This window comes from Pelophylax lessonae (genome assembly GCF_965119305.1).
Source record: "Pelophylax lessonae genome assembly, chromosome: 13".
Lineage (NCBI taxonomy): Eukaryota > Metazoa > Chordata > Amphibia > Anura > Ranidae > Pelophylax > Pelophylax lessonae.
Window position 1 is genome coordinate 73,695,285 of NC_138780.1, and position 23,382 is coordinate 73,718,666.

At 42.7% G+C, this 23,382-nt stretch overlaps 1 protein-coding gene across 2 annotated transcripts in view; it reads right to left on the reverse strand.

Annotated features, from left to right (window-relative positions):
* PAK6 (p21 (RAC1) activated kinase 6) overlaps positions 1–22,671 on the reverse strand; it is a 187,211-nt gene extending 164,540 nt beyond the window's left edge. The window contains exon 1 of one of the 2 annotated variants that reach the window (XM_082275195.1): positions 22,618–22,671. The gene's annotated coding sequence lies outside the window, so the exon portion shown is untranslated. The remainder of the gene's footprint in view (positions 1–22,617) is intronic. The other variant, XM_082275198.1, reaches the window with a different exon arrangement.
* Between the last annotated feature and the right edge of the window lie 711 nt (positions 22,672–23,382).

Here is a 23,382-nt window from a genome sequence, read left to right on the forward strand (position 1 = left end):
TGTCTAATATGACTACCGATCCCCCTTTATCCGCATTCCTAATAACAATAGAGTCATCCTCCATCAAAGATATTAAAGCATTCCTTTCCTGTACATTCAGATTGTCATTTCTCACCTGTACCTTATTGGGAACCGTTTGTTTCAGTTCAAAAATGTCCTCTTCGATTCGTTTTTGAAAGGTGTCCATCTGGGGTACCCGTGACTGAACAGGATAAAAATATGAGGGTACTTTGAATGAAACTTTGTTGACATTATCCTCTTTCTCCTGTACAGCATCTCGATTTTCCATCATTAAGTCCTCCAGATCGATGGTCGCACAATGTTCTCTAAAAGATCTCGGTGATTCTGGGCCATTATCCCCCAATATTGTCACAGGTTGATCCACACCCAAACCATTGTCCACATCCTGAGAAACCTGTAAAGCTGTATCATCCTTCAGAAAATGCTTGCGTAAGGTCAAGTTCCGGACAAATTTATTAATATCCAAGATCGTGGAAAACGGATCGAAATGTGTATGAGGGCAAAAGTTCAATCCTTTCGATAAAAGGCTCAATTCCCCCACGGTTAGGATCTTTTGTGATAGATTAATCACATTGTTGCTTGTCTCATCCTCATGTTTTATTTCCTCTGAGCTCGCAATGAATAGTGGTGATCCCGTTGGCCTCCGGTGCTTCTTTCCTCCCCTCCTTGTTTTCTTTGCGTTTTTTTCTTTTTCTGGGGCTTTTTCTCCCTTAAATCATACAAAAATGTGATGCGCCAGAAATATAAAATCAAAAAGTGATGACAATAAATCATATCCAGTTCATAAGGCACATAGCAATGTGTGTGCTTCCAATAAAATGATATAAAGAGTGTCCCGTGTTCAGATGAAGAAAATCCAGTGATGAAAACAACTTGTAATCACCAATATAGTGAATCCCTCCACCAGGTGAATCAGCCTCTCACCTTTCTGAAGGACCCAAACGGGCCAGCAATCACATGTATCATTGATCAGACTTCCAGGAAAGAGCCACACTATATTGCACCTCGAGGGATCCCGGGACATATAGAAAACAGATGAAGAAATCTAGTGCTCTCCGCTTACTAATGAGGGTATGCTTTATTAGAGAAAGACAGATCAACTCACATTTGTCGGGCACTCAGCTGTGCCTGCTGTATAATCGATGTCAGCGATCTGTTACCAGAGAGAGACTCTGCGTCGGCCACGCACGCTCCGCCCCCCTATACGCGTTACGTCGAGCGTAATGCTCCTTTGACTTCCTCGGTAGGGGTGGCTAGTGCGTGCCAAGCCTCACTTTAAATACATCAACTCTCAGGTGGATTGGCCAGCAGATCTCAGTCCCTCCCCCCGCTCATAGCTCAGTACAGGACACTGGAACCTCCGAACCAGGCATGTTTACGGCGGTGTCACTGGCTCATATCGCTAATGGGGCAATTTTATTGTATGGGCATTGATCAGATTACTATTGCACATTTGCGGAGATCGCGTGGTGGCGCAGACATCTCTCTGGTTTACATTAAAACAGCTAAGACACATAATCACAAAATCTCATACCATAATTATCACATATTAAAAATAAGCTAAAATCTGGAATAATAAATGTTGGCTATTAAAATTTATATTAAAAATTCTTCATCTGAACACGGGACACTCTTTATATCATTTTATTGGAAGCACACACATTGCTATGTGCCTTATGAACTGGATATGATTTATTGTCATCACTTTTTGATTTTATATTTCTGGCGCATCACATTTTTGTATGATTTATAGTTTATTGTGATTTGTGAAACACGATTGGTGCATGCTGCCGGACACCACTATTGATTTATAAGTTCACACACCTGATTTATGCACAGTGAATTGGTGTTGAGTTATTTTATCACATATAATAGGTTTGCGCTGATAGTTTTTTTGTATTTCATTTGATTGTGTCTTTCACTCACCTATTAGCAGCAACCATGGATATATTTGATTATTTTGACAATAGGAATATTATAATTGATGACATCTTCTCAGGAGATAAAAACAGAGGCAGATATGAGGACATTACACAATCCTTTAAGAAATTAGGTATCCTTATGGAAAAGAAAACCAGGGCTTGGTGGGACATTGTGTCATTTGAGCAGTATATAGCCCACCAACTCATCCCAAGACGTCTGAGGTGGGAAGTCCCCCCTAATGACGGACTTGAGGATGATGAGTCATTAGATGAGTGGTTTATCTTTTTCAATTCTAAAGGACAAGACCTCATGAACTTCCTGCTTATTCGCAAACGCAGGAAACTTGCGATAATCGAATCGCATATAGCTGAGCTCAAAAAGAAATTGGAGTCACTAAAAGATTCTCCTGAGTTCAACCAACTAGCAGGAGAACTAAAGAAAAAATTAGAAAAAACAGATAAAGAAACTCAGGAAAAAAAGAGAAAGAAGTTCATTAGGGATATGAATGATTATAGAGGGAATGAAGTCTTTAAGTGGCAGAAAGATCTTCAGAGCAACTCTATATTACCATCCCGTGATAGTACACCGGAGAGAGTTAATATGACACCCCCTGTATGGAGCAGAGCGCCGCCTGCTCCTGCAAGGCGGGAATCTAACAACACTCCTGCACCCACCTACCATGCACCACAAAGAGGTAATGGAAGGGGGAGGAGAGCAGGAAGAGGTGGACCAAGAGGAAGAGGTAGAGGTCAAGGGAGGAACAATGGTGGCCCTTATCATCAAACACAGGGAAATAGCGGCCCATATCAACAGGCACCCAGGAACAGTAATGGCCCGTATTTCCCAACACAAGGGAACAGGAATAGTCCCTATCAGGCAGAACAAGGGAATTGGTACCCCCAGGAACCAAGGGGCACACATGATCAACGACAAGACAGGAGGGAGGAGTCAATATATGACTCCCCTCGCCCATCTACGTCATATAATATCCCCACCATGAATAGATTTACCCCACTCTACCCGCCAGCCGTAATCAACAATCCCCCGGATGTTTTTTTAGAGAAACCCAGTGCCCTGTGGGGGTACAAGGGTCCAATTGGAAAACAATCTGGGGAAAAAAGAAAAGACAAAGAGGACGACGAGCAGGTCGACGCCTCCAAAAAAAGCAAAACCCAATAGGAGCAGGCATATTCAACATCAGTGGCATACCTTTGACCAAGGAGGAGACGAAAGTCTTAGATAAAGAGTTAAAATATGCCCCAGTGAAAAACCTAAATAAATTCGACACATATGTTAGCTTACAGAAATACATGAGGGGTTTAAATCAGAAGAAGTATTTCCTATCTAAACCAGACAATCGCCCCACGAATAGTGAGAGAACACACCACTCGATGTTGAAAAACAAATCTGTGTTCAATCCACCAAATAAGGATAGCAAATATATGGAGGTTTTTAAAAATCTGGTGTCACAAGATATTGAGCAATTAAAAGTTAGGAAAATTCAAGACCCCCAATGGATCAAAAATGGTATTACTAGCCTGGAAGCTAATAAACAGCTGGTGATAAGACCAGCGGATAAAGGGGGGGGTATTGTTGTCATGAGTAAAGAGTATTATAATAATGAAATGGAAAGACAACTTTCAGACCCGAATACATATTGTTGTTTGAGGGGTAACCCACTCAATGCATATAAAAAAGAACTGGATGTACTAATTCAAAATGGGCTGGAGGACGCCATTTTGAATAAAAAAGAAGCACTTTATCTAAACCCTACGGCCTGTCGAACCCCTATTATATATTTTCTCCCCAAAATCCATAAGTCTGTGGAGAAACCTCCTGGGAGACCAATCATTAACGGCATTGACTCCCTGAGCTCCAGATTGGGCCAATACATTGATTTTTACTTGCAGCCATTGGTTACCCGGACACCAGCATATACAAAAGATACCAAACATATCATTCAGGACCTACAATCCCTCCCTATCTCAGAGAACTGCATTCTGGCGACTGCAGATGTAGGTTCTCTATACACGATCATCGGGCATGATGCCGCCATGAGGGCCGCATCATGGGCCCTGGATGAGTCGGGATTGGATGGTGATCACATAGAATTCCTGTTAGAAAGTTTGGATTTTTGTTTAAAACATAATTATTTTTGGTACTCAGGGGACTTTTTCTTACAAACCAAAGGCGTGGCTATGGGGGCTAGATTTGCCCCCAGTGTAGCCAATTTATTCATGGCCCAATGGGAAGCAGAAGAGGTTTTATCCAACAGACCCCCAGAACTGATCTTTTACAAGAGATTTATAGACGATCTGATCATGATATGGGAGGGAGATTTGAATTCTTTTAATGATTTTAAAGCTAGAATGAATTTTAACAATAGGAACATTGTTTTATCATGGACTGAGAGCAAAGAAAAGATACAGTTCCTCGATTTAGAGATTTTTGTTCTAGACGGCCAGTTACACACTAAAAATTTTTTTAAACCTACTGACCGTAACTCGTATTTGTCTATGGACAGCTGCCACCACAGGAATTGGCTTTTTAACATTCCGAGGGGTCAACTGATCCGTATCAAGAGGAACTGCTCTAAGGAGGAAGATTTCAAAGCACAGTCCCAAATACTGGTAGACAGGTTCAAAACGAAAGGGTACGATATGAAAAAAGTGTCTTCTGATTTACAACAAGTATCCAATCTGAGCAGAACAGAACTTTTAGCCAACAAGGCTGTTACATCCAGGGATGATAATATAAACAACAACAACTTTAAACTAGTGCTGGATTACAACGTTCAGCATAAACAGGTTGAACGTATTGTAAGAAAGCACTGGGGGGTGCTTAAACAAGATGGAATTTTAGGACCCCACCTCCCGGAGAGACCTGGCTTCATATATAGGAGAGCCCCTATTTTGAAGGACAGGCTGGCCCCGGGAGTGATAGATCCCCCTAGACCCAAGAAAAATACTATTTTTCAGTTCTTGTCTGGATTCCATGCGTGCGGCAGATGTGGTGTTTGCCAGCAGACTAAAAAGAACACCAAAAAGAAGAAAACTTTTATATGCAATAGCACAGGTAAAGAATACCAGATCAAAGACCTAATAACATGTACCACAATTGGGGTTGTTTACATGATGGAATGTGGGTGCGGACTCCAGTACGTAGGACGCACCTCCAGAGCCCTAAATGTGAGGATAGGGGAACATATCTCTAACATAAAGAAGGGGGAGGTTTCACACAACGTATCCAAGCACTTTAAAATATTTCATGATAAGAAACCTCACTCCCTGAAATTCTGGGGAATTGAACATGTCCAACCACACTGGCGAGGAGGCAACTATATTCGCCAGCTAAGTAGAAGGGAATCCTTTTGGGTCTACGAGGCCAAGGTGTTGGCACCCAGAGGTTTAAATAAGGATTTCGATCTAAATTGTTTCATTAGTAATAAATAACACCCCATCATGCATTATATGTTTTTATCTGAGACTAAAACATTTTTTTATTTTTTTTTTTTTTTTTTTTTATAATATATTTTTAAATTTTTTTTTTTTTTTTTTTATAAATTTTAATAGCCAACATTTATTATTCCAGATTTTAGCTTATTGATGTATTTTTAATATGTGATAATTATGGTATGAGATTTTGTGATTATGTGTCTTAGCTGTTTTAATGTAAACCAGAGAGATGTCTGCGCCACCACGCGATCTCCGCAAATGTGCAATAGTAATCTGATCAATGCCCATACAATAAAATTGCCCCATTAGCGATATGAGCCAGTGACACCGCCGTAAACATGCCTGGTTCGGAGGTTCCAGTGTCCTGTACTGAGCTATGAGCGGGGGGAGGGACTGAGATCTGCTGGCCAATCCACCTGAGAGTTGATGTATTTAAAGTGAGGCTTGGCACGCACTAGCCACCCCTACCGAGGAAGTCAAAGGAGCATTACGCTCGACGTAACGCGTATAGGGGGGCGGAGCGTGCGTGGCCGACGCAGAGTCTCTCTCTGGTAACAGATCGCTGACATCGATTATACAGCAGGCACAGCTGAGTGCCCGACAAATGTGAGTTGATCTGTCTTTCTCTAATAAAGCATACCCTCATTAGTAAGCGGAGAGCACTAGATTTCTTCATCTGTTTTCTATATGTCCCGGGATCCCTCGAGGTGCAATATAGTGTGGCTCTTTCCTGGAAGTCTGATCAATGATACATGTGATTGCTGGCCCGTTTGGGTCCTTCAGAAAGGTGAGAGGCTGATTCACCTGGTGGAGGGATTCACTATATTGGTGATTACAAGTTGTTTTCATCACTGGATTTTCTTCATCTGAACACGGGACACTCTTTATATCATTTTATTGGAAGCACACACATTGCTATGTGCCTTATGAACTGGATATGATTTATTGTCATCACTTTTTGATTTTATATTTCTGGCGCATCACATTTTTGTATGATTTATAGTTTATTGTGATTTGTGAAACACGATTGGTGCATGCTGCCGGACACCACTATTGATTTATAAGTTCACACACCTGATTTATGCACAGTGAATTGGTGTTGAGTTATTTTATCACATATAATAGGTTTGCGCTGATAGTTTTTTTGTATTTCTTTTTCTCCCTTCTCTGACCGTTTTTTGAAAAAGGGGTATTGTACGGTGTACCTCCTGATCTAGGGAGTTGAGCATGATCAGGAGAGCTATCCGAGCCAGGTGTACCATAGGGACTCTCTATGACGCTTGTTTCTGGATCGGAAAAGCTCACTCTTTTCTTAAATTGGTGGCGATTCCATCGCTGCGATTTTTTCCACACATATACATTGTCCATTTCATAATCCACTTTATCACGCTGAAACTTTTCTTTTTTGCCATTCATGATCTCCTTTTCAAATTTGTCAGTTCTAGCACTGAGATTCTGATCAAACTCCGAAAATGAAGGCAAATCTTTAAAAGTGGATAGCTCCTGTTGTAACATTGTTATATCCTCTTGTAGCTTTTTTAATTCCAGGGTTCTAGATGTTATGATTATTTTCATTAGTTCAATAGAACAAGTAGAAAGAGTATCTGTCCACAATTTTTTAAGATCCTGGTTGAAAAGATCAAACGTTGGAAACTTCTTAATTCTCAAGCCACGAGGGATACGCTGAACCTCTACATACTCCGCAAGCGTAGTTTTCTCCCAATAGGCTTTAATCTCTTTAATTATTAGTTTTTCCAGTTTTCTGAAAGAAGCGTCCATAGGGGCCGAGGAATTATCTGAGTCTTCTCTCAAGAGAGATGTTGCTCCTGTTCTGAGGGGGTTAGCGTCATGCGTCAGCGTCCTGTTCTGAGGGGGTTAGGATACTCCTCTGGCTCAACTATACACAATAGAATGGGACCCTGAGAAAAATGCCTCTTGCAGGTGGCTAAATGCCGGTCAACGCCCGTTGGTGCTTGTTAACGCTGACTTGCTGTCTGAACTTGAACTGAGTTTTGACACTTTCTTGTGACTCAAAAGTCCTTTGTACTGCTCCCTTTAGCCTTCATGGCCGAGGTAGCTGTTTGTAAGCACTGCTGCAACTCCTAACTCTTCAGTGCCCAAACACTGGCACCCTCTTTCTCTTCAGGGTCTAAACACTGGCACCCCCTTTCTATAACTTCTGCACAGGCTAGCTGGCTCCTGGATGCCTCTGACCTTCCGGAGTGGTCCCCTATCCTAGGCAGACCCCGGGGCAGTTTATAGTACTCACGACACTGCTTTCTTGGAAACTCCGGCCCGCACAGCTCTGCTTGGTTCTCAGCACACTGGATCCCTCTCTGAAGCTCAGCTCTGTCCTCTTAGGCCAGCCACCTAGGACACCTGTTCCACGCTGACAGGAGGAGAGACAGCCGTCACCTCCCTCCTGGGACTCTGCTTCCCACCAAAGACATCCTGTCATGTGCTCCCCACAGACTTATACCCCTTCCCAGGATGCATTGCAGCAGAATCTGCCCTCTGGGATGAATACAAGCCCTGGTGTGCTATTGGTCAGGTTTCCTCCACTGTCCAATGAGAACTTTCATTGGATACAGTGGGGAGACTCCCCAACTCAACAGTCACACCTGAGAACACATGACAGCCTAGCTGAACAATTGGACCCTGCTGATAAGCAGACAAGGTCTCCCCTATAGGTTACCTAGCACCTACCTGGGAGGGTGCTACACTATTAAGGGCAACGTTATAATTCTTGTAGGGTCAATGTCTGGGGAATCAAGATGAAAGTATTTCTAAAGCCAAACTTTTTTTAGTTTTTAGATAGAGTAAAGCTGGCCATACATGGATTGAAATTCTGACAGTTCAGCAGGGACTGGTCGAATTTTGATTCATGTATGGGCATGGTGGTTGTACAGAAGCTGATCTACTGATTGCTTCAGTGCAATCGCCCTTTCGGATTTTTTATTTTTTTTTAAATACTCTTTATTGCAAAATTTAACAAAAAATAAATAAATAAATAAATAATAAAGTAATGCTGCCATAAAGCATCTGCTTGTACGTAGGCAATATGAAATGTGCTCAGCCTATCCGGCTCTGAAGACTTATTATTATTATTATTATTTCTCATCTATTTTTAACTGATTGGCATAGTAGAGCCTATTTTTAAGTAATTGGCATAGGGGAGTTTAACAAAACAAAACAAAAAAAAAGAAAGTAGCACTGCCCCCTTGAGGGTTGCTGTTAAGTGTATGTTTTTCTGCACTGCTCTGACTCCGTGAACTGTCCAGCCCTTCTGACACACTAGGTTCAGACATGCTGTATGCACCTTTAAATAATACACTGACACAATATAAATTAGCTTTACCTTTTACTCAGATGATAACTTGTAGAATTCTTGTCAGGCAGCTAAACCTTGAATAAATAACTAGAGTTCAGCGAAACTGACATCAAAAGATAGCAAGAAGCAGACTTATTATAACATCAAACGATATCAATAAACACAATCTCTCAATTATTCATGTATTAATATTATGCAGTCAGACTAAAGGGGAACCCCAGGCTGGCCTATACCACCTGTATCCTAATGAGAGATAAGGTAGTTATTTACCATTAATGTGTTCCCTTTAGGAGTAACAGTATAATAATTTCCCACTTGCAAGGCCTTGCTAAAGTCTTCACCGACAGTTGGAGCTCATGTAATAACCAATAACTTTCCAGTGTATAGCAAGAGATGCAGGGTAGCTGTTCTCATCCCAAGAGATTTAGTAATCGATTCAGTTGCAAGGTGTCAGTATTCAGTGTAAATTAAAAAGGGGGATTGTGCACCTGTGCCTATGGATCACCTCTAAAAATTAAATACGTGCACCACAAATTTCCATAAATTATTAATAAAGTAAATAAAGATGGTGTGCAGCTGCAAAAAACTCCTCCTGCCACGGAGATAGGTAAGATTAAAAGTAAAGAATATTTAATTTTTATTTAATTTAATATTTATTAAATATACCCCACGCTTATTGCGCTTGCAACAAAATATGTGAAAAAAATCTGATATAATACAGACGTAAAAATTGTACAAAGCTCACATGCACCATAGGCACCACTACAATATATAAATCAATCCAGCTGTAAACGGAAGAAGTGATATAAGAAATCCTTTAAAAAGTAATAGTGTCCACAATATACAAGTCTATGTTGGGTGTAATATTACACCATGCAGGGGTGTAGATCCAAGGTAACAGCCCAATAGAGACAATCCAGGTGGGATAGTGTTTTGGCAGAGAGAGGCTAGGGATCACCACAGTGCTCGGGGGGGGGGGGGGGGTGTCAGGAGACTCACCAGAAAAGTTGGATCCCATCCTACCTTATGGCAGGGGGATCATTCAAGCTTATAGAGAGTAAGTTTCTTCCCCCAAGGCATAGACTGTGCTGATGGTCCTCCCGCTGTTCCTGGTTGTAGATTCCTCTCCACACTGTGCAGCTTCCTATTACAACAATCCAAAAAGAGAACTGTGACAAATGTGGTCTGAACCTCTGAGCAGGTGCCCTCTCACCAGATCCTGATGTCCATCAACAAGGGTCCTGGGAAAACAAGCGATGCGATCCTCCACTCCCTGTGGCCTCAGGATGGCTGTGCTCTGCTATTTTAGGGTGTTCCGCCACTCCACCCGATCAGTGATGCTGCTAGGATGTATGCAATACTGTGATGGACATCCATTCCGCCGGGGCTGAGTCTGTAAATGCATTAGGCGGGGTGCAGTAGGCCGCAATCTGTTGTCTCATTCTCTGCACGGCAGACTGATGTGCCCACGATGGGTTCCAGGAAGCAAGAGGCCCCAAACCTGTTTAGCAGATGCCTTTATAGCCTCTTCCAAGATGCTCCACTGTTCCAGGGATCAAAAAAAAAAAAAAAGAGCATGGCCGCCCTAGCATAATATTGTTTTATTGTTGATGTAGCACTGCCCCCTTGGGAGCTGTTGAGAATGGATTCCCCTTGGTTACCCTTAGCAATAGTCAGTTAAAAGTATCACTTTAAGTCCTTGGCTCGTTCAATAAACAGTCCAGGGGATTTGTTTTTTTGTGTTTTATTTGTAACTGGGATGGGAGAAGGAATGAGTGGGATACTCCAACTTAGCAACTATGCACAATTTCTGAGGAAATCTAACTGCAGTGTGTGCGGCAAGACCGCTGCTTCACTTTGCCACTGAGGTGAAGATTCAAAGGTGAACTATACTTTAGGTTTCTCTTCAGGGTCTAACTTGGTAACCCCTTTCTTACTTGCTGTGTGTGCTGGATCCTGTCCACTGACTCTCCTAGAGTGGTCCCCTTCATAGGCAGACCCCTGGCAAGGTCCCTGGTTCTCACGGACACTGTTTTTCCTAGGACGCTCTGCCAATTTCTCCACCGTCAGTTTCTTCTGGACCTCACAGCTCAGCACCACACTTCTGGTCCACTAGGCCGACTGCCTGTGACCACTTTCCACACGGACAGGAGGAGAGTCAGCTGTCACCCTCCTCCTGGGACCTGGCTTCCCGCCCAAAGACATCCTGTCAAATATGCCCCCCGGCTTTTATGACTAATCCCAGGGTGCACCACTGTTGTGTCCTCCCACTGGGACAGCCACAAAAGCCTGTGTGTCACTGGCTGGGTTTCCTCCACTGTCCAACAGGCTCCCCTATTGGATACAGTGGGGACACTCCCTCAGACCAGGTGAATCACACATGGACACATGCAACAGGCCTAGCTATCGAGCAGGCAGAGCAAAAACTATGCTTTTCCTAGCACCTATCTAGGAGGGTGCTACATTGACATAAAAGAAACTTGGTAATTACTGCACTCACATAATCCAAAACGATGTTGGGTGTGTACAATCTATTGTTCCCTTCTCCTCTCCTGGATCCTGGATCTCCTTCAAGAAGTCTGGAGCTCGCTTGCTACTCCTAACAAACCCGATGGCAGGATCCTGGGTCCTCCTGGATAGAGCTCTGATGTGCTCACTCTAATGCGCCTGCGTCCGGACCAGTTGACACAGTCGACACTGCGCATGGACGTCAGGGACTTCCCGGAAGACAATAGAGAGACAGAAAGATCGGTACGCACCCACGTAGGTTGCTATGGTGACCTGAGGAAGGAGGCCACGCCTCCGAAATGCGTCATCATAGCAACATACGTGGGTGCGTACCGTTCTTTCCATCTCTCTCCCCACCACCTATTGTCTTCCGGGAAGTCCCTGACATCCATGCGCAGTGTCGACTGTGCCGGCTGGTCCGGACGCAGGCACATTCAAGTGAAATTTTTTTGGCAAAACACTTTGTGTATCTGTATGTTGTTTACATGTATGTTTTATTGTGGCATTTATCCAATTGGGAGTATTAAAACTACAGCCCAGCCCATTGTGGGAGGGACCTGTGTTTTAGGGTCATTTAGGTATGACAATTTAAAGATCAGCTGCCCACACTCCAAATCCAGCTCTGATGAAGAGGGGATACCCCTCGAAACGCATCATTCCCCTTTGGAGATATCCGTTCCATGACTGTCATTCACCAGCAGGCCTTGCTAGGAGGAAATCTGAGTTTATTTTACATTTATCTGCTTGAATTGTCTATCTTATTTGTGAGTATGATGTGCATATTTGAAATAAAACTTTTTTCTTGCAAAGGTAATGCGCTAGGCGGTGCGCCCTCTTTACTTTTTCTTTCCAGAAAAATGAAAAAGATCCATGTCCTTTTTATGAACCTAACCCTGACAGATGGAAGGTGGTTTGATGTAAACAGATATAACTCTACTGACAGTACGTCATCTGTACCCATTGGTCTAATTTGAATCTGGAAGCTCTTGCTGCAAAAAACTGGATAGACATGGAGATCACAAAAGTGATGTTTGTTCCTCTCTGCTCTGATTCAGATTAATGTTTGGGGATTATAATAATGACAGACCCTCACACATTAGTTTGAGACAGGACAGCAATCACCGTAGTTGAAAGAATTTTAGGAATCTGCAAAAATCCTTGCAAATATATATAGTTTTCCTGAAGTAGATTGTTCAAATGATAGGTTCAATTTTCTAAATCCAAAACTTTTTTTTTTTTGTAGTTTTAGATTGGAGTATGGAAAAGTTTATCCTCTGCCACATCTGTGGTGTCTGTGTCCCCTAAGGGAGCTTTTCTTTCACTTCCTATCTCAAGGCACAGCAGGAAGTGAGAGAAAATCTCTTCAACAGTTGTCACCACAACACATTTCCCTACTAGAAAGTACCTCTTCTTCCAGTGACAACTCAAACATTTAGATTTTCCTTACTTTAAGTCACAGAAACAATGGTCAGCCAGTCAAATATAAAGGGTAGATATTATTAGTGGGAACACAGAAACCAAAAACCTTTCAGGGCTTTTAACCCTACCCCAAATGAAGATTAAATAGCTATAGATTCACTTTACATGGTTACGATTCATTTTAAAGGTTAGGCTAAGATCGTCTGTTAAGGGTAGATTTTCTGGATTAAATTCAAGATGACAAATACACCAATGAAACACATTTTTGTAAAATGATTTTTACCTTTCAAATGATTTGTAATTCTATACAGCCAGTTCTACATTTCAGACACTCCTATCGGACAATATTTCCAGATTCTCAACCTTCACTGCAGCATATGTTGGTCAAAACAGTGTTTGCACATGGGATAGTGAATGAGAAGCAGCACAATGATGAGATCATCTGATTGGGTCTTGGTGTCATCCCTTCCTCTCTCAGTCTCTGCTGCACAGAGTATTACTAGCTGATATGTCAAATTCAGGTACGTATTTTGGCCGAATATAAAAATGAAGGCCTCTTGACCCCTGTAGGGAAAGAGAGCCTTTACTGATGGGGGCATGGCCAGGAGTTGGGACCAAGCAGGAAGATATATGGATCAAATGGATTGGACGGAGCCTTGGGTATGGGGATGGGCCTGAGCTCAGTTAAGAGGACCTTCTCAAGGAATTCTGGGTCCTTTTGAGAAGAATTGCGGTGAAGAGCTGCCCACCCCCCACCCTATCGTTCGGTCGGTCTGTCACAGCTTTCGTGGCGGTTTTGACCTTGCCAGCGCTAAAGTTCCGGTAATGAGTTATGCCATTGTTTGTAAATTGGGGGGTAGGCTGTCCGTCATGCACTGATGGTAAGGACAGCCCCTTCCCCCTTACCCCCTTTTGGAGGTTATGTTAATGACTAAGAGTGCTCACAGTACAACTGTGACTGACACTGGTCTAGACGTGTTCTGGTTTATTATTGGAAAATAAATAAAAGCTGTGGCCTTGCCCTTTCCAACTTAATTGTGGTAAGCATGGTTTTTTATATGGGGAGGGGGCAAGGGGGTGTTGGGTCATTACGTTAACTTTGTTTCTGGGCCTATGCGCCTCAGCAGTCATGTTGATTATTTAATTGCATAGTTACATAGTTAATTAATTGTGTTTTTATTTCTATGGCTGAAGTCTGAAGTCCAGCTTTACATCTTAGGGTTTAGATTACAGTTAAGGACTAGGTTAGAGGGATATTTAGGGACATTGCTTTTTTAGACGTGTATTTAGCACCCTACTTGTAGTTTCCAGCAGGGAAAGGAAACTCACATGGAGGCTGGTTGATGCAGCAAGGAATGTTAACATAGTAATGTCAAGATAGAACAGCAAACTTTGCAGAAGTGGCCATGCCAGACCAAAACATTTACAAGGAACCAGACAGAGTACGTATCCCACTGGAGACACCAGACAGCATCCAGCATGGGAGGCAACGGGAAGACAGACCGAAAACTGGGCCCAACACAGGAAGACTACTGAAAGTGCACAGCGACAGTCCCTAGCCAGCGGGAGATCTGCCCCTAACCTGTCCAAATGCTGAATGTGCACCAACCTGAAGTGGACAGTGCTTTTTATAAGCACTGCCCACCTCAAAAATGGCTGCTAGGTCAACCAGGGCAGCAGCGTCCATTCGGACAGCTGCTTCCCTGAAGAGACCTACGGAGGCCTCAGATGGTCCTGATTTCCTCCTTGTCCTCCACCCTTGCAGAGAGGTGCCAACCCGAGGGGACAGTGCTTTTTTAAGCACTGCTAACCTAAAAGGTGGCCACTAGGTCAACCAGGGCAGCAGTGTCCACTCGGACAGACCTACAGAGGATAACAAAAACAAGAGAAGGACACACCGACCTAGTGCAATTCCATTAAACATTTATGTCATAAATCATACTCACAAAAGCATGTAATCAATACGCATGTCAAAGCACTGTAAGGATAGATCTCCTCCAGGACATGGACAATTTCAATGCTGCAAGGAGGTCAGATGGCATCTATATAGGTTGGCTAAAGACTTTTAGGTGCCAACGAATGAAGTATAAGATACAATTCCTTCTCTTAAAAGTATAACACCTGAGCGCAGGAGAGTACATTTTTGGAGCCCTACGGAGGGTACCCCATTGTCCTCCACCCTCTGTGCACAGCAGCTACCAGATAGTGCCACCGTTGCAGGGAGGCTGCACTGCACGTGCCTACACACTTATTTCACACATCTTGCACTATTAAACCCCTTTTTTTCAGAAGAGAAGGCCCACAGTTACATTAGCTGATTGCCTGTTTGCACGTGTTTCCTTTAGCTAGTTGGCTGCTGTGAAGACCCCCGTGTGTGAGTACTCACATCTGGAACTTGAGCCAGGCTGTGAATGTCCCTGCTCCCTTGTCCTCCCAGCAATTTGACTGATGGCAGCAGAAGCTTATTCCTCCACAGGCCTCATTGCCCTACTCTATAACCCAAAAGTTCAAGGAACCATGCAGATTATCGTCGACCCAATGTCAGTGAGAAGGAAACGCATGTAAGTGTTTGGGGATTGGGGGGGGGGGGCATAAAAAGGTAGTGGGGTGTTTTTAACCTTAAAGTGTTACTAAAGTCAGAGTTTTTTTTTTTTTAAATAATTAAATATTTAATAATTACTAATAACAAACATGTTATACTCACCTGCTCTGTGCAGTGGTATTGGTAGTGGTCCTCCTCTTCTCAGGTCCCCAGCAGCAAACTTGACTCCTCTTCTTCTTTTCCCATCCCCATAGCAAGCACTATAGCAAGCTGTTTGCTTTGAGGACAATCGGTGTGTGCTCGCTCCTGACCTGTGTTTGTCTATGGAGCCGCGCTCTATAGACCTACACAGCGGAACTTAGGCCCGCCCCCCACTTCCTCTTCACTGCATTTGATTGACAGCAGTAAGAGCCAATTGCTCCTGATGCTCTCCAATGCTGTGTGAAGAAGAAGAAGTAAAGGAAAAATAGATGCAGCCATGCACAGCGCTGATATCTTCGCCCCTCTCTTCCTCCTCATATGGGTAAAGGGAGGCATAGGGAAACTGAAAATGTTTTTTACCTTAATGTAATCAATGCATTAAGGTAAAAAGCGTTTTCAGGTTTAGTAACACTTGAATGTAGATAATGAATTAAAGAAAATAAACCCCTAACATTTAGTACTACCTTAAGGCTGGGTTCACACTTAACACGGATGCAGCTCACAGCAGGGGTCCAGTGCATCCCTGTTCTCTGTTTCAGGGGTGAATCAGGCCCACATTTTTGCTTGAATTCAGACCTAAAACTGAGCCAAAGACGCACAGATCTCCATGGTGGCTGCAGGGCGGAAGTGTGAACCGGCTCCATCCTGTCATGCAAATTGGATGCGGGGAAACCTGCATCCAATATGCACTAGTGTAAACTCAGTATAAATTAGGTTGCATAATAACTGGATCTCTTGACCATATCTGCAAGCTTTAGGTACTACTATATGATTTATTGTTTGGATAAAAGTGCAGAGCTACATCCACACAAGCACACAGTGGCAGTCACTGGTGACAATCAGTAGATTTTCATTGGGGGTTCTAAATGCTGCAGCAGCTGTCAGATATGTACTGTGTTGCAAATCAATGGCTGGTGCCACAGCTGTTTGCCTGGACTCAGCCATAGAACAGTGTTGCGGTGTCCAGAGGCAGTAAACTAATCGCATCCACGTGGCTGTATGAATGTAGCCTTAAAGTGGAACTTTAATCACAATAGGCCATGCTAGATCACTTCAGGCTGACCCCTTTTCCAGGTATAGCTATGTAAAACATTAAAAATAAGTGGCTATACTGTTTAAAATCCAGTAATACACTGTCTCACCCTGCTCTGCAAATGCTCAGTTGCTCTCCATTTTTGGCATTGTGCCAAAAATTAGAGCCACTAGAGGCCAATCTGCTGACAGCCTAAAGATTACTGCTGCTCAGGGGCTCTGGGCTTCAGCAAAATGGCAGCCTCAAGCAAGAAGAGACAGGAACAATGCTGGAGGCAAATTACAGCAAACACTCATTTTGGTTGCATAATTATTAATGCGGAATGTAGCATAATTATTAATGCGGAATGTAGCATAATTATTAATGCGGAATGTATGTTCCTTGCTAAGTAAAATTATTTTTATCAAGTTGTTATGAGTAGAGTTCTGCTTTAACCACTTCCTGCCCGCCCACAGTGATTTTACTGCAGGCAACTACAGGCCAGGCATCATACCTGTACATCGCCCGGCATGTGTGCACTGGGGTGCCCCCTAGGGCGCATACCGCACTACTTCCATGACCGCTGTGTTCACTGAATACAGCAGATTGCAGCTCCCAGTACCCAGCTGCTTTGAGCGGCCGAGGTATCACATGATCACAATGCAAACACAACTCTGATGAATTCTTTTTTTTTGTGCTTTTTTTTGTGATGCTGTGATTGGCTCACAGCTATCACATGGTACCTCGGTCAATTACAGCACCCTGTACAATGTGATTAGCTGAAGCCAATCACAATAGTAATCCCAGCTGTTATGAATGAAACCCATTCACAACAGTTGAAGACATTACTATTATAGTGATCACCACTGTAACAGCAATGAAGGTGTAAAAAAAAAAAAAAAATCCCTGATCACCAGACTGTGTGTGTATACACAAACCCGATTCCAAAAAAGTTGGGACACTTTAAAAATTGTGAATAAAAACAGAATGCAATGATGTGAAAGTTTCAAATTTCAATATTTTATTTAGAATACAACATAGATGACATCAAATGTTTAACTGAGAATAGGTATTATTTTAAAATGGAAAAATTAGTCGATTTTAAATTTCATGGCATCAACACATCTCAAAAAGTTGGGACAAGGCCATGTTTACCACTGTGTGGCATCCCCTCTTCTTTTTATAACAGTCTGCAAACGTCTGGGGACTGAGGAGACAAGTTGCCCAAGTTTAGGAATTGGAATGTTGTCCCATTCTTATCTAATACAAGCTTCTAGTTGCTCAACTGTCTTAGGTCTTCTTGGTCACATCTTCCTCTTTATGATGCGCCAAATTTTTTCTATGGGTGAAAGATCTGGACTGCAGGCTGGCCATTTCAGTACCCGGATCCTTCTTCTACGCAGCCATGATGTTGTAACTGATGCAGTATGTGGTCTGGCATTGTCATGTTGGAAAATGCAAGGTCTTCCCTGAAAGAGACGACATCTGGATGGGAGCATATGTTGTTCTAGAACTTGGATATACCTTTCAGCATTGATGGTGCCTTTCCAGATGTGTAAGCTGCCCACACATCAGAGATGCAGGCTTCTGAACTGAGCGCTGAGAACAACTTGGGTTGTCCTTGACCTCTTTAGTCCGGATGACATGGTTTACCAGTTTTCACAAAAGAACTTTAAATTTTGATTCGTCTGACCACAGAACAGTTTTCCACTTTGCCACAGTCCATTTTAAATGAGCTTTGGCCCAGAGAAAAAGCCTGCTCTTCTGGATCATGTTTAGGTATGGCTTCTTTTTTGGCCTATAGAGATTTAGCCGGTAACGGCGAATGGCACGGTGGATTGTGTTCACCGACAATGTTTTCTGGAAGTATTCCTGAGCCCATGTTGTGACTTCCATTACAGTAGCATTCCTGTATGTGATGCAGTACCGTTTAAGGGCCCGAAGATCACAGGCATCCAGTATGGTTTTCGGGCCTTGACCCTTACGCACAGAGGTTGTTCCAGATTCTCTGAATCTTTGGATGATATTATGCACTGTAGATGATGATAACTCCAAACTCTTTGCAATTTTTCTCTGAGAAAATCATTTCTGATATTGCTCCACTATTATTTTTAGCCGTAGCATTGGGGGAATTGGTGATCCTCTGCCCATCTTGACCTCTGAGAGACACTGCCACTCTGAGAGGCTCTTTTTATACCCAATCATGTTGCCAATTGACCGAATAAGTTGCAAATTGGTCCCCCAGCTGTTCCTTATATGTACATTTATCTTTCCTGGAATCTTATTGCTACCTGTCCCAACTTTTTTGGAATGTGTAGCTCTCATGAAATCCAAAATGAGCCAATATTTGGCATGACATTTCAAAATGTCTCACTTTCAACATTTGATATGTTATCTATATTATATTGTGAATAAAATTGAGATTTGTAAATTAGTATTAGTAAATTAGTCCATTCCTTTTTTACTCACAATTTGTACAGTGTCCCAGCTTCTTTGGAAGTGGGTTTATATATATATTATACATATACACAGTATATATAAAAAATAAAAAAAAGTGGTGATCAAATACTACCAAAAAAAAAATATTTGTGTAAAACAAATTAATTTGCTTACAGTGTTGCATGACCGAGCAATGGGCAGTTAAAGTTGAACAGTGCTGATTAGCAAAAAATGGCCTGGTCAGGAAGGGGGTAAAATCTTTTAGAGGTCAACTGGTTAAAGTATAACCAAAACTTTTTTTAGTTTTGGATAGTAGAGGGGGATTAGAACACGTCAAGTGTTTTTTTATAAAGATGCTTTTTATTATTCTGGCAGATTTGTATTGCTGTCTATATCCCTGTTAGGAAGAGTCACCCTCTCTATTTGTCATGTTTACCATTATCAATCATCAAGAAAAGAAAATCCCAAATTTTGGGTTGATCCCAGAACAAAAATAGTGGGGTTATCTTCCAACGGACTAGAAACTAAAAGAAGGGGTGGCGCATAGAGGTGGTGTATGTGGATAAACACCCCAAGAGAGAAACACAGTCAGTGGGGGATAACCAGTAAAAAATGATTCATGTTACCAGATAAAATGAAGGAACAGTGCTTGGTCCTCAAAATCCTAGGTGTCAGATGAAGACGTTGTATGGGTCCCAGAAGGGTCAAATGGAGTTTGATAGCCCCATTGAAAAAGCCTCTTGGGGGAACAGATGGGGGGCCCCGATTGGTTATTCCCCAAATGACTGTGTTTCTATCTTGGGGTGTTTATCCACATACACCACCTCTATGCGCCACCCCTTCTTTTAGTTTCTAGCTCATTGCATCTACATCCCATGCCAAGGACTGGCTGCACTGTGAGTGGTGTACATTACAATAACTTCATTAACCACTTGCCGACCGCCGCAAGTACATATACTGCGGCGGTCAGCCCCTCCTGGGCAAAGTGACGTATCGGTACGTCACTCACCCACGAGCCAATAGTGGGCGAGCACGAGCCGCCGAAGGTGCGCTCCCCCCCCCCCCCCCCCGCTCGTTTACAGGGATCCCCGCGCGAGTGACTGGCGGCTCCGATGTCCGCCGGTCACTCGCGATCTCCCGCTGGAGAGGGAGAAAGGCAGGCGGCTAATGTAAACAAAGCCGCCTGTCATTCTCCCTGATGTAACTGCAGAGATCATACGATCCTGCTAAGTAGGATCGTATGTCTCTGTGGTTACATCAAAAGCCACGCCCCTTGACAGTTAGAAGCACGCCCCTAGGGACACACTTAACCCCTGCATCACCAATAAAGTTAACCCCTTCCCTGCCAGTGTCATTTTAAAGTAACAGTGCATATGTATAGCACTGATTACTGTAGTAATGTCACTGGCACCCCCAAAAGTGTCAAAAATGTTAGTCAGGGGTCCGATCTGTCCGCCGCAATGTCGCAGTCCCGGAAAAAAAAAAAAAAATCGCAGATCGCCGCCATTACTAGTTAAAAAAAAAAAAAAGAAGACATAAATCTTTCCCTTAGTTAGTAAAAATAACTTTTGCGCAAACCAATCAAAATACGCTTATTGCGATTTTTTTTACCAAAAATATGTAGCAGAAAACAAATTGGCCTAAAATGTTAAAAAATTTAGATTTTTACATTTTTTGGGGGAATTTCATGTAAAAAAAAAAGTGAAAAATATTGTTATTTTTTCAAAATTGACGCTTTTTTTTGTTTATAGCGCAAAAAATAAAAATCACGCAGGTGATCAAATACCACCAAAAGAAAGCCCTGTTTATGAGGATAAAAAAAAGGATGTCAATTTAATTTGGGTACAGCGTCGCACGACTGCGCAATTGTCCGTTAAGATCACGCAGTGCCAAATCGCAAAATAGGCCCTGGTCTTTGAGCAGCCAAATCCTCCAGGGCTTAAGTGGTTAATATTGCAATCATTATCAGTTTATATATATGTGGTTTGTGGATTGAGAACCCCAGGAATTGGTTATCTGGAAGTCCAGCGCCAGGGTTATTCTGGTTTCTTATCTTACAATGGGGACACTAGTTCTGGTAACAACCAGTGATTCCCTTACTTTTCTCTCACTTCCTGTTTTTGCTCTGGGACAGGCAGTGAAGAGAAATCTTCCAACTGGGGTACAGATGACAAAAAAAAGAAACCTTAAAAGGAGTCTTAAACCTCCCTAAGGCCCCTTTCACACAGGTGGACCGTTCAGATCCGCCTGTTTGTTTTTTTTTGGCGGTCCCCCCATGCATTCCTATGGGGCATCGGATGTCAGCTGAAACATGTCCGCTGACATCCGACCCGATCCGGCAAATCTTGACGGATGGAAACCCTATTTTCCATCCGTCCAGTGGATCGGATCGGATGAGAACGGACCGACGGTCCGTTCCCATCCGATTTCCCCCATAGAGATGCATGGGGAACTGACAGCTGTGTCTCCGCACACAGCGCGGAGACACAGCGGTCATCCTCCTGCTCAGCGAGAAAAGTGGAGTCCGTTTGACGGACTACAAGTGTGAAAGAGCCCTCACACTTTCTAAGGCCCCTTTCACACATGCTGTCCGTTTGTCCGTTTTTCATCCATCCGTTGACGGATGAAAAAACGGACATCAATGTATCTCTATGTAAAAACGGATGACAACGGATGATCATCAGTTAACATCCGTTTTCATCCACTTCTGTCAATGTCTGTTTTTTTGAACGGATGAATGCCCTATTTTTCATCCGTCAAAAAAACGGATTGGACGAAAAACGGATGATAACGGATGAAAAACGGATGTCAACTGATGACAACGGATGTCAACTGATGACAACGGATGAAAAACTGATGTCAACTGATGACAACGGATGAAAAACGGACGACAACGGATGAAAAACAGATAACAACTGACGAAAAACGGATGAAAAACGGATGAAAAACGGATGACAACTGATACATTTGACGTCACTGAACTGATGAACTGAACGGACCATATGTGTGAAAGGGTCATAAAATGAAAAAAAAGCCTTTAGTTCTACTTAAACAAGCAGTTTTACCTAATATAGAGGCCAATGATTGTAAACAAGAACCATATGGTTCACACAACCGTATGTACCATAAAGACAACTACTATACATCCACACAGGAAAGTTGATCTCAGTGAGAAGCCTTTGGAATAGTAAAATAGAAATAAACATAGTTTTACCAGCTAATCAATACAAAAAGGAGGCACGAGCACACAGCTCTCCACAACACATATATATATTACTTCCGTCCTGCTACTGGTACCAATCACCTGAGACAATGGCCCATTACTTTTTTGGGGCCTTGTAACAACTGAACGGTTTTGTAAAAACTGAAAACTACCAAAAGTTGAGAAACGCACGTCCCATGTCAAATAGGGTAAAGCATGTGATTGGTTGCTCTGATTAACCTCTCCAGTTTTCATAACCCTTGTGCTTCACAGCAGAACACTTTAAAATGAATAACTTTTCGCAATTTCTGTAGCACCGACCAATATAGTAGCATTCACCATGTAGACAATGACATGTAATTAATATGTAAATTATTTCATAGCTACAAAAAAAAAAAAAAAAGAAAAAGCTTGTTATATAATTAATACATAACCTGCTCTAATAAAGATCATTGGATATTGTGTTTAGGTCTGGCATGCTGTTATCATCTTTATTACATTGAATCATTCTAGAAATGAAAAGAAAAGGCAGTTGTTTGCCACCATCCATCCAGTGCACTGTACCTGTGTCCCAGAAGAATGAAGTGCTGGATCCCCTACACAGGCTGCAGGATCCCCTACAAAGGCTGCAGGATCCCCATTCTTACATCACAAACAAGTGATATGAAGGCAGAGCTCAGGAGTGCAATCCAGAGATGGTTCCTCATCCTGAGCCAGAACACCTGCTGAGTTACTTCTCTCCAGGCAATCATCGAAGGTCAATCCACCTTCCCTCTACTGGGGACAAATCAGACACAGCCTCAGATCTTTTCCTTAAAGGACACAGCACCAAGCATCTGTCCATCCACTCCAGAGGCGCGTCCCTTGCCGTCGTTAGCCAAATAAAAAAATCCGCTTTCTTTAACGACTCTTATCCAACCTGCTCTTTTTTGGCATCGTCTGACTCAAAAGGTTGCCTGGGAATTTTACTACTGCCTCCAGTTGCCATGGGGAGGCAGCTGATGTCATTGGCATGAATGAGACCCTGCAAATTCACAACTCAGACAGGAATAGAAACGTTCAGCCTCCACTTAACCCCCTCGCTCCCTTTCCTTGGGGGGTCTGCAAAGCCATTGTCTGAAGTGAGCCATTGTCAGTCCGGTGATGAATGGGTTAAGCCATGCTGACCCCTGGAATACGGAGGTATAGTTCAATTCCCAGTGGCGTGCTTGTGATTGAAATGGTGCACTTTTCCATGGAAATCACAAAAAAAAAATATATATATATATAATTTTTTTTTTTTTTATTTGACACCAACCACAAGAATATTGTCCTTATTTATAATATGTA